Here is a 13,088-nt window from a genome sequence, read left to right on the forward strand (position 1 = left end):
TGTTGTATGGCTACCTGTTGTACTGTGTTGTATGGCTACCTGTTGTACTGTGTTGTATGGCTACCTGTTGTACTGTGTTGTATGGCTACCTGTTGTACTGTGTTGTATGGCTACCTGTTGTACTGTGTTGTATGGTTACCTGTTGTACTGTGTTGTATGGCTACCTGTTGTACTGTGTTGTATGGCTACCTGTTGTACTGTGCTGTATGGCTACCTGTTGTACTGTGTTGTATGGTTACCTGTTGGTTGTGTACTGTGTTGTATGGCTACCTGTTGTACTGTGTTGTATGGCTACCTGTTGTACTGTGTTGTATGGCTACCTGTTGTACTGTGTTGTATGGCTACCTGTTGTACTGTGTTGTATGGCTACCTGTTGTACTGTGTTGTATGGCTACCTGTTGTACTGTGTTGTATGGCTACCTGTTGTACTGTGTTGTATGGCTACCTGTTGTACTGTGTTGTTGGCTACCTGTTGTACTGTGTTGTATGGTTACCTGTTGTACTGTGTTGTATGGCTACCTGTTGTACTGTGTTGTATGGCTACCTGTTGTACTGTGCTGTGTTGTGGGCTACCTGTTGTACTGTGTTGTGTGGCTACTGTTGTACTGTGTTGTGTGGCTACCTATTTGTACTGTGTTGTGTGCTACCTGCTACCTGTTGTACTGTGTTGTATGGCTACCTGTTGTACTGTGTTGTGGCTACCTGTTGTACTGTGTTGTATGGCTGCCTGTTGTACTGTGTTGTATGGCTACCTGTTACTGTGCTGTGTTGTATGGCTACCTGTTGTACTGTGTTGTGTGGCTACCTGTTGTACTGTGTTGTGTGGCTACCTGTTGTACTGTGTTGTGTGGCTACCTGTTGTACTGTTGTGTGGCTACCTGTTGTGCTGGTTGTGTGGCTACCCTGTTGTACTGTTGTGTGTGGCTACCTGTTGTACTGTGTTGTGTTGTATGGCTACCTGTTGTACTGTGTTGTATGGCTACCTGTTGTACTGTGCTGTGTTGTATGGCTACCTGTTGTACTGTGTTGTGTTGTATGGCTACCTGTTGTACTGTGTTGTGTTGTATGGCTACCTGTTGTACTGTGTTGTGTGGCTACCTGTTGTACTGTGCTGTGTTGTATGGCTACCTGTTGTACTGTGTTGTGTGGCTACCTGTTGTACTGTGTTGTGTATTAGATTACATTGGTGTATGGGTTATTTTACACACACACACACACACACACACACACACACACACACACATCATTCCACTGGAACTACTCACTATCTGTTATTGTCTACACTCATCGACTTAAAATCTCACCTTATTGGCACCTCCCACCGCAGGGCTGCGTGGCGAATAGTCTGCGGCGCGCCAAGGAAAACATCAGCATCGGTGACCAGGAACCCGAGGACTATCACAACCGGGACGAGCGCAAGAAGAACAATGCTTCTGTTAGCTACAACAGGCAAGGCTTCTACGCTTACAAGTACCCCACAACACTCTCCGACAACATACCGAAGAACCAGCCTAAGGAACTGATGGAGTTGGCGATCCTTGGTGCTAGTTTATGAGGTTTTGCTGGCCCCCATGTTCAGAGGATTACTGGTAGTGAGGAGGAGCTCAAGAAGGAGGTGGAGTGTATCCTATGAGGTGATGATGTGGAACAGCTCATGAGGTGGTGATGGGGAACAGCTCATGAGGTGGTGATGGGGAACAGCTCATGAGGTGGTGATGTGGAACAGCTCATGAGGTGGTGATGTGGAACAGCTCATGAGGTTGTGATGTGGAACAGCTCATGAGGTGGTGATGGGGAACAGCTCATGAGGTGGTGATGGGGAACAGCTCATGAGGTTGTGATGTGGAACAGCTCATGAGGTGGTGATGGGGAACAGCTCATGAGGTGGTGATGGGGAACAGCTCATGAGGTGGTGATGGGGAACAGCTCATGAGGTGGTGATGGGGAACAGCTTATGAAGTGGTGATGTGAAACAGCTCATGAGGTGGTGATGTGGAATAGCTTATGAGGTGGTGATGTGGAACAGCTTATGAAGTGGTGATGTGAAACAGCTCATGAGGTGGTGATGTGGAACAACTCATGAGGTGGTGATGTGGAACAGCTCATGAGGTGGTGATGTGGAACAGGTCATGAGGTGGTGATATGAAGCAGGTCATGAGGTGGCGATCATTGTGTGTAGGTTGAGGTGTTTGTAACCCATGGGGGTGGTCATTGGGAAGGTTTTATTATGAGTGATTCACCATATTGGGGAGAGGCGTGTAATTTCAGAGTGATGGGTGAGTGACTTTTACTTGGGGAAGACAAGGCGGTTGGTGTTCAGTGCCAAGGTTTAGATTTCAGTGTGTTGTATCCACGTTACCCCTAACGAGACTTCTAGGGCTATGGGACTCTTGTTTCACTAAGTGGCCATTCATTACCAAATTTCGTATTACAGGCCTCGGGTACCAACCAGTACCTCGCCTTCACTAAAGTGCTGTCACCTGTAGATGTTACACCCCGTCAGCACAGAGCGGGATTCCAAGGTATTCCGATATAGTCCGTGGACTAACACCCCAAATAAATTTTCGGCACCAGCTCTGGTGGCAAAGTCTCATGGGTATTTTTGAAAGGTAAGTACAATACACTAAGTACAGCAGGTAGATACTGTTTTCAGGTGGTGTCGCGGTGGAGTGGCACCTGTGTTGTCGTTTTCAACAAATATTTTTTTACTTAGTATTTTGATATAAAATGCTTACAACTACACCACACGTGCATACCATCAGCTGTTGTGGTGTAATTACATAAAATCAAATATGACCTTTCATTTGGTGACCTCATATTTGACATTTGATGACTTTGTGGGGTCAAAACGAAGTCGTTTTAGGACAATGTTATCTCCCCAAAATATCTATATATAGTAGATACTGCTGACAACTTTGTTTCAACTAATAATACGGTATTTGATGCGTGATCAGTGCCTCCCTTTTATATAAATTTTGTGTCTGTGAGGATTAAGCATCAGGGTTGAAGATAATTACTCTGTCGGAAAGTTCTACAGCTTTAGTTTTCAAATCCCAAAACTCTTTTTAAGTTGTCTTGTATAAACTCACTTGCCATTGCTCTTGCTCAGGTATACCTGAAGTAAGAAAATTATATGGTTCATAATATAACATGTGGCACTGGGACACAAGTTTTATGTACAAAAAACCTTTTGTCGTTAATATTAAGCATACTTAAAAGTTAACATGACATTGTAGGTTAATATACATTGTTCTTTCTACTGCACATCATTACACGTAGGGCTTATTTGTGTACTGTATGCTATTTATATATACAAACTACAAAACAACAGGTATATGATACTTAAGTTTTTTCAGCTTCGTTTACTGTTAGTTCCACGGCACATGTGTGTATATATATTTCATATGAACAGCATTTCTTAATCATTGTAATGTTACAGTGCGATGTGTGTGTGTGTGTGTGTGTGTGTGTGTGTGTGTGTGTGTGTGTGTGTGTGTGTGTGTGTGTGTGTGTGTGTCTAAGAAATGTATGAAAGTTCGAAAGTAATAGCATTATGGTAATATCGAGCAGGTGACAGGAAGATTTATGAATGTGCTCAACAAAATGCCAGTCATGTTTAAAAACAAAACAAAAACATGTTAGTGACTGATGGAAATAATCTATAAGTCATCATCGTCGTCATCAGACAGCCTTCTCCTCGGTCCTCTGGCTTATACACATTTATAGCGTGCACATGTCAGTGGACTTCATATCATTTGCAAGACAGTACAAGCTAACAACATACTCTCGTGTTCATATACAGATTAAAACCTCCAAAACAGCATTTGGATCTGGAGAGCCTTTCGGGCAAACAACCATGATTTTGGCACGAATGGTTCACACTGAAGGCAACGCCTGATCACAGCCTGGTAGTTTGCATGAGGAATATGCTTGGATAGGAAATCTTTACATGGTGGGAATTCGCTAGATTCCATTTCACTCCGGTTGGCACAGAGCATTTGATATCTGCAGCTCATTAACCTGGTTAGGGTGTGGGAGATAGGTGGACTTGCTGTATTGTACCGTTTGTATATATATTTTAATTTATTATTTTTTTTTTTTTGCAGGGATTAGCCCACCCGGGCACAGGTCATTGACCCACATCGGGGCCTGGGGGGCAAAAATGTAATAATAATAATAATAACAATATTAAAAATAATAATAATAATTGATTGTAAATAAAATTTATAATAAAAAAAATAAAAACAATAACACTGTAATAATAATAATAATAATAAAAAATAATGATAATAATTCATAATAAATAAAATTTATAATAAAAAATAATAAAAAAATAATGATAACAATAATAACACTAATAATAATAATAATAATAATAATAATAATAATAATAATAATAATAATGAAGAACTATGATGAAATACAAAAATAAAAAAAAGATCAAGAGTGAGAAACAATATATGTATGTTGTGTTGTTAGTAGTAAGAGAAACAATTGAGACCCTGCAATTGTGTGTAAATGAGGCAGAAAGTCAGATTAGCAACCTGGGACTTGGTCACAATTTTCGTGATGCCAATAATTTCCCAGGCGATAGTACCTCCCTGTTTGGTAGCTGCCTACTACCTAGTACCTCCCTGTTTGGTAGCTGCCTACTACCTAGTACCTCTCTGTTTGGTAGCTGCCTACTACCTACTCACACGTAAAATACTGGATCTTTTCATAAAGTTGGTGAGGAACCTCCCATGATTGCCCAAGCTGACCGAAAACCTTCAGATATGCTGGATTAGACATCGTGAGGTTGAGAGCACCAAGTGGATGTTGAACAGTCCTGGTGCTGAGCTGCCTGATGACCCACCAGTGCCCACATACTGTATGGTTCACTCAAAACACGTCACCAGTAAAAGAAGAAAGGCATTAATATGAAGGTTATTACAATTTGTAAAATGGTAGAATACATCTGTCGAACTTGCAAACGATCAAGTTATTTCAGTAAAGAACGCTGAGTACTGATAAATCATAAAAATTAATTATCAGACATTAATAAACGTAAACGTTTTACCTTGTTGAATACACTGACATTCTTAAAACTCAGAAAGATTATTAAAGATAACGCCAACAGCCCCGTCAGTAATAAATAAGATTCCAAGAAATTCCCGATAGTAATAAATACAATTCCAAGAAATTCCTGATAGTAATAATAGTAATAAATACAATAACAAGAAATTCCCGACAGTAATATGTAAGCCGAGTTTCTAGAAGCTGGTGGTCAGACAGAGGAGCCAAGCGCTTCTTGCAGGCTGGGTGTAATGTGTCCCTTAGATGTAGTCTGGTATGATGCTATTAACATAAGAACATAAGGAGTCTGCAATAGGCCGGTTGGCCTGTGCATGGCAGCTCCTGTCGAGAGTTACTACCACTCTATCATCCATGAATCTATCTAGCCTCCTTTTGAAACTTTCCAGAGTTCCCGCACTTACTACAAAGTTGCTAAGCTTTCCACTCGTCCACCACCCTATTTGTGAACCAGTTTCTTCCTATCTCCCTCCTAAACCTAAACTTATCCAACTTGAATCCGTTGCTCCGAGTCCTATCCTGCTCGGATATTATAAGAACTTTATCTATATCCCCTTTATTGATTCCTTTCACCCACTTAAATACTTCTATCATATCTCCCCGCACTCTTCGTCTTTCTAGGGAATGCAAGTTAAGTTTCTTTAACCTATCCTGATATGGAAGGTTTCTAAGTCCCGGAATCATTTTTGTCATTCTTCGCTGCACCGACTCTAGTGAATTTATATCCATTCTATAATAAGGGCACCAGAACTGAACCGCATAATCGAGGTGCGGCCTAACTAGCGCAAGATATAGTTGCAATAAGACCTCTGCACTCTTGTTACTTACACTTCTAGATATAAAACCCAATACTCTGTTTGCCTTATTTCGAACATTAACGCACTGTTTTCTAGGCCGTAGGTCCGGGCTTATAAGTACCCCTAGGTCTCTTTCACAAGTCGACTTCTCTAGGTTGATGTTGTTAAGGCTGTATACATTATAAGCATTGTTGGGTGTTGAGGTGGTGTGTGTTTAAGCTTTGTTAATGGCTCAACAGAAGATAAACCAACCTAATCTAACTTAACCTCACCTCACCTTACTTGATAACCTAAGCTAACCCTATCTAGGTAGCATTAAGGTGGTTAATTTTCAGGTAAAATATCTTTAGGTGAAATAATCTAGGGTGAAAAATATAAAGGTGAAATAAATGGATGCGCCTAATCTTCAGGTAAAATAAGCAGGGGTGTTTAATGCTTAGGTAATATAAGCTGGGGCGATTGATATTTAGGTGAAATGGGCTGGGTGTCTAATCTAAAGGTGAAATAAGCCGAGGTGTTTAATCTTCATGTGATCCAAGATATTACGTGTCAACTTTGTATTGTGTGATCTTTGTAGACTCACTGTGTCAATGTGTCATGGTCTGCTCACGCGGTTTCACTGCCAACTCGAAGATTGTGCCATGACTTTAATATTCTCGTAACTGTAAGAATCTCTGAGATTATTTGGTCTCGTAACTGGTGCTAAATGATCCTTTCCAGTTAAGGGAGAGTCTTGGTGATAACTTTGATGTTTGTTTTTTCGGCGTTTTTTTGTTTGGTTAAGCTAAGTCAGGTAGTTCGTTGTATATTCTTATAACCTTACGAGGGACATTCATCGTTGGAGTCATTGAAAATCAAGACCCAGACACATATCATGCAGGATGTTGCCAACCACAGGATTAAACAGGATGGTCGTCTCACACGTGGATCATCTTATCACTAAAAACTATTTTGATGGTACTGCATCCTGCTCCGAGAAATGTATGCACTGTGCAGTTGTGATATTACTTCATATATGTATATTTCCAGAACAAATAAGATAATTTGGTTATATTATAAGGAATGAAGGGATGCCATTGGGGATATTAGCATAGAGAGTCCGACGACGTTTGGCATTGAGGACCGTGGTCACCAACCCTCAGACATGAAGATGACGTCTTGATTAACTTATTTAATGTGCTGGGAGTTGATATACGGATGTTGAGGAATAATAATACAGGTATCAGACAATTATTTTACAATTATGATTCAGGTACCTCGATATAGGCGTAGGAAATATAATAAAGGATATTACATGTAGGTGCAGGTGGGTATGTTGGGTTTATAGGTGAGCCTCAACAGAGCGTTACTGTATAAGGGAACGTCAGGCATTGTTGATTGCTCGCCCTGGCGGTGTTTGTGTTAGTTTGGTCCTTAATTTTGTATGTCGTTTTGGCTGAGGGTGATCAAGGCAAAGAATAAACAGGACACAGGATCTCATGTTGGTCACATTGCTGCTCTTGGTGTATGTATGTGTACAAGAGTCGTTTATAGTGTGTCTCTGATTCTCAGCGTTGACCCATAACAAGCACCGACTGTACAGCAAAGAAGTTCAGAGTTGGCATGACAAATTGAATTTTTATCTCAAAGACACATTACACAAGCTATCTTCATACTTACGTTTCACAAAAACGGCATTGTGCCAGATTTAAACTCCCTTCCACTCCCCTCTTAGAATATAGTCTGTTCACTCGAACTTCGCAACTCAAGGCTTCGGGTCAGTTTGCACCAAGGAATCACAATAGTTCTTACGTATTTAATCTATCGTATTTGTATTGTAAGGGACAGAGGTAATAGATAGTAGGCAGCTACCAAACATGGAGGTACTACAACCTGGGAAGATATTGGAAGCATAAAGTGTTGTCTCATGGAAGACCCTGCTGCCATATGGCATCACAAAAATTGTGACCAAGTCCCAGGTTGCTGATCTAACTTTCTGCCTCATTTACACACAATTGCAGGGTCTCAATTGTTTCTCTTACTTTGACAACACAACATACACATAGCGTTTCTCACTCTTTACATTATTTTTATTTTTTCTTTTGTATTTATTTGTGGCTTTTTATTATTATTATTATTATTATTGTTATTATTATTATTATTATTATTATTATTATTATTATTATTATTATTATTATTATTATTATTATTATTATTATTATTATTATTATTATTATTATTATTATTATTATTATTATTATTGTCTTTATTATAATTGTTATTTATCATAGGTGTATTGATCATTTAGGAAATCATCGGATCCAATATGTACAGATACTTTTTGATCGTGTGTACATAAACCTCTATAAGGCATTGAGCAGAGGGCTTATGCTATAGTTTTATGGATGAATTGGGGTTACGGTTTCTGACCCAAGGGAACAGGTTTAAGATTAGGATAAGTTAAGGTAGAATGTATATGATGCAGTTTAATTTGTCGTGGAGAAAATTGTATATAATTTTCTGATCTCTAAATATGACCAGTTTTGTATTAGTTATGTTTTATGTACAGGTGGTAGGAAATATTTTTATTCAATCATAGCATGAGGTGTGTGTGTGTGTGTGTGTGTGTGTGTGTGTGTGTATCCATGCGCGAAAATTCAGCTCTGCTTTTATTCATTGGACTCTTGTCTTGGTTGATGCAGATGGTAAATGTGTGTGGGTTATGTGCACATGACCAGAGTGATGTATATATGGTGGGTTATGTGCACACTAACAGATGGTGTACAATACTACATGAGTGGGTTACGTACACATGATCAGATGGTGTATATGAGGGAGTTATGTGCACATTGCCAGATGATTCCTCTCAGATGTTTTTGGCAGAGTTGTCATCGTATATGTATAATAATTTATTACTGAAACGGATTCTTCTTTTTCGGGGAAGATTTTTTAGAGTAAACGAGGAAGTAGCGACTGAGAGGGAGGGTGGGGAGGGTAACGGTAAGATGTGTCATAGTGAGGCTTTTTTTATTATCCCTGGTGAGTGGGAACGTGGGCAGTGAGGAGAAGGGTTCCCACCACAACCACTTGTGTTAAATCGTGACAATCAAACCCCGAGTAACAGTAATTTATTCTACTCGTTCAAAGTAAAATACGATTATTCAGTATGAAGAAAATTTATACATTCACTGAATGACAAAAATGTATGATAAATTGATGAAGATATCAATATAAACCACATTACAACAATGATAAAATAACTGCATATAAGAATGTAAATATTTTTGTAGTCGTTTAGTAGAGAACTTGTGGTGTTACACAGAAAGTTGGTTGTGAGGTGGGGCGGATGGGGTCCAGAAAATTGGTCCCTGGAAAATTTAATCTCCGAAAATTCCTTTCCTAGGTAATTGGGTTTGGTTTAGTTTGGTTAGGTTATTCACTGCAGTCGCACAATTATACATTATACGAGTACATTTCCCTCACCATTAATAACAGCAACTTAGCCAAACTAAGTACAGTAAACCTTCAGGCGATAGTTCTCTCCATAACATTTACTCACCAATTTCTCTAGGGACCCAATTTTTCAGGGACTAATTTTCAGGACCCAATTTTTCTGGGACACAATTTTTCGGGGCCCAGCTTTCCAGGACCAATCTTGAGGACCAAATTTTCAGGACTGAATAATCCTAGCACCGTGGAGGGAGTGTGTTATGGTCGAATAGTAATAAAAAGAACTGTTGGGTGTAAAGAAATAATAAAACATGTACATAAAGATGAAAGACTTATCAGTGTTTTATGTGCACAAGCAGAGCGTTGGTATTAACGTTTAATATATCTATAATAATTAAAGGACATTCCTGTCTGTGAGTGTGTCTGTCTGTCTGTCTGTCTGTTCCAGCTGTAACTCCAAAACAGAAGCAGTTAGAGACTTCAACTGTATACACATATCACGTGGGTCCCAAGGTTGTGCAGCTTGGCATTACTATTGACTATGGACTCCCGGGTGGTCCCGGCAAGAACCAAAAATCTTCCCCGACTGAGATATCACCACGGCGATGGTAGGAGGTGGTTACCCGTGTCTAGAGGACAAACTGTGACAGTATAGGTTATACAGTATATACCTAATGTTCCCAACCCGTGCGAAGCCGGGTGATTTTACCAGTATATATATATATATATATATATATATATATATATATATATATATATATATATATATATATATATATATATATATATATATATATAAACATGTCATTTATGTTTCGTAAGTTTAGGAATACTGAGTGAGTATATCCAGGAAGAAGACAATAGCAGCTGAAGCCTGAAACTTCCATATGAATTAAGTAGGCCTTAAACAGAATGCCTGGATTATACCTCAATAATGTGGTACTCCAAGTTATTGGAGATTATAATAAGTGTATTACCATTTTAACCACTTTAACTAATGTGAACATAGATATTTTTAAGTGGAAACTAAATTGGTGATTAACTCGGATATTTATGTAGCAGAATAGTGTTTGCATACAAACTATAAACATGTATTTTAAAGAACTGTATTTGTGTACTAATGTTTTATTTAAAAGAATAAAGATTGCTAAGAGTTCAGTGTACTTTGCAATTTTTTGGACACCTAGAGTATTTTTTCCAACATAAGTATGGACAGTGAATCGACTCGAAGGTCTGTGGAGCATTGAGAATGGTAAGTACTGCTGAGAGTGTGGGTCTATCTCTCCTTCTTGTCCTGTCACCTTCCTCACTTGTTTTACGCCATTCTTCCTCTTTATTTCCTTCTTCTATGAGGTTATTAAATAAGAGGGGAGAAAACGTATATTGACTCAACTTTTACTTACCTTTATCACCTTTAAGTAACTAAGGAAATAAACTCATGTCAACTGAGTCTGGTGTGAACGTGGATGACCTTTACCGAACCTTTTACTGGGGTATTAAGTCTTGCATGTTATGGGACTCTTCACACTATAGTGACGGTCACAGTCCAGGCACGCTGCATTCACGGCCCAGTCAAATATTATTTAATGTACTGTATGTTAATGGGAGTACACACAGTAAAAAAAAGTACAGTACGTTATGTACGAAACAATATGACACCACGGACGAAGGATAGTGGAATACGTGTGTTGCTCCTGTATTATGGTGGCAGCTCTGGTCCTTGCCTCAGGGTGTCCTCACATATATGTTGTTAACGACATATCCTGCCGTGTATATAGTTGATGGCATAACTGAATATGAACACATCAGGTGATTTATGGTTCATTACGGATACTTTTTTTTTTACTGTGTCTACATACTAGTGAACACATTCAAGTCAAGGTCCTGTCACGTTCAAGAGACAGGTGGTGGTGATGACACTCACCTCTAGAGCTCTACAGGTGGTGGTGACGACCTTCACCTGTAGAGCTCTACAGGTGGTGGTGAGGACCTTCACCTCTAGAGCTCTACAGGTGATGGTGAGGACCTTCACCTCTATAGCTCTACAGGTGGTGGTGATGACTCTCACCTCTAGAGCTCTACAGGTGGTGGTGATGACTCTCACCTCTAGAGCTCTACAGGTGGTGGTGATGACTCTCACCTCTAGAGCTCTACAGGTGGTGGTGAGGACCTTCACCTCTATAGCTCTACAGGTGGTGGTGATGATCTTCACCTCTAGAGCTCTACAGGTGGTGGTGATGATCTTCACCTCTAGAGCTCTGCAGGTGGTGGTGAGGACCTTCACCTCTATAGCTCTACAGGTGGTGGTGATGACTCACCTCTAGAGCTCTACAGGTGGTGGTGATGACTCTCACCTCTAGAGCTCTACAGGTGGTGGTGAGGATCTTCACCTCTACAGGTGGTGGTGAGCTCACCTCTAGAGCAGGTGGTGGTGAGGACCTTCACCTCTATAGCTCTACAGGTGGTGGTGATGATCTTCACCTCTAGAGCTCTACAGGTGGTGGTGACCTGATCTCACCAGAGCCTCTGGCTACAGGTGGTGGTGAGGACCTTCACCTCTAGAGCTCTACAGGTGATGGTGATGATCTTCACCTCTAGAGCTCTACAGGTGGTGGTGATAATCTTTACCTCTAGAGCTCTACAGGTGGTGGTAATGATCTTCACCTCTAGAGCTCTACAGGTGATGGTGATGATCTTCACCTCTAGAGCTCTACAGGTGGTGGTGATGATCTTCACCTCTAGAGCTCTGCAGGTGGTGGTGATGATCTTCACCTCTAGAGCTCTACAGGTGGTGGTGATGATCTTCACCTCTAGAGCTCTACAGGTGGTGGTGATGATCTTCACCTCTAGAGCTCTACAGGTGGTGGTAATGATCTTCACCTCTAGAGCTCTACAGGTGATGGTGATGATCTTCACCTCTAGAGCTCTACAGGTGGTGGTGATGATCTTCACCTCTAGAGCTCTGCAGGTGGTGGTGAGGACCTTCACCTCTAGAGCTCTACAGGTGGTGGTGAGGACCTTCACCTCTAGAGCTCTACAGGTGGTGGTGATGACTCTCACCTCTAGAGCTCTACAGGTGGTGGTGAGGACCTTCACCTCTATAGCTCTACAGGTGGTGGTGATGATCTTCACCTCTAGAGCTCTACAGGTGGTGGATGATCTTTCACCCCAGAGCTCTGCAGGTGGTAGAGGACCTTCACCTCTAGAGCTCTACAGGTGGTGGTGATGACTCTCACCTCTAGAGCTCTACAGGTGGTGGTGAGGACCTTCACCTCTATAGCTCTACAGGTGGTGGTGATGATCTTCACCTCTAGAGCTCTGCAGGTGGTGGTGAGGACCTTCACCTCTATAGCTCTACAGGTGGTGGTGATGACTCTCACCTCTAGAGCTCTACAGGTGGTGGTGATGAATCTCACCTCTAGAGCTCTACAGGTGGTGGTGAGGACCTTCACCTCTAGAGCTCTACAGGTGGTGGTGAGGACCTTCACCTCTAGAGCTCTGCAGGTGGTGGTGAGGACCTTCACCTCTATAGCTCTACAGGTGGTGGTGATGACTCTCACCTCTAGAGCTCTACAGGTGGTGGTGATGACTCTCACCTCTAGAGCTCTACAGGTGGTGGTGAGGACCTTCACCTCTAGAGCTCTACAGGTGATGGTGATGATCTTCACCTCTAGAGCTCTACAGGTGGTGGTGATGATCTTCACCTCTAGAGCTCTACAGGTGATGGTGAGGACCTTCACCTCTATAGCTCTACAGGTGGTGGTGATGACTCTCACCTCTAGAGCTCTA

Source organism: Homarus americanus, unplaced genomic scaffold (assembly GCF_018991925.1).
Source record: "Homarus americanus isolate GMGI-L3 unplaced genomic scaffold, GMGI_Hamer_2.0 scaffold30535, whole genome shotgun sequence".
NCBI classification, from domain to species: Eukaryota; Metazoa; Arthropoda; class Malacostraca; order Decapoda; family Nephropidae; genus Homarus; species Homarus americanus.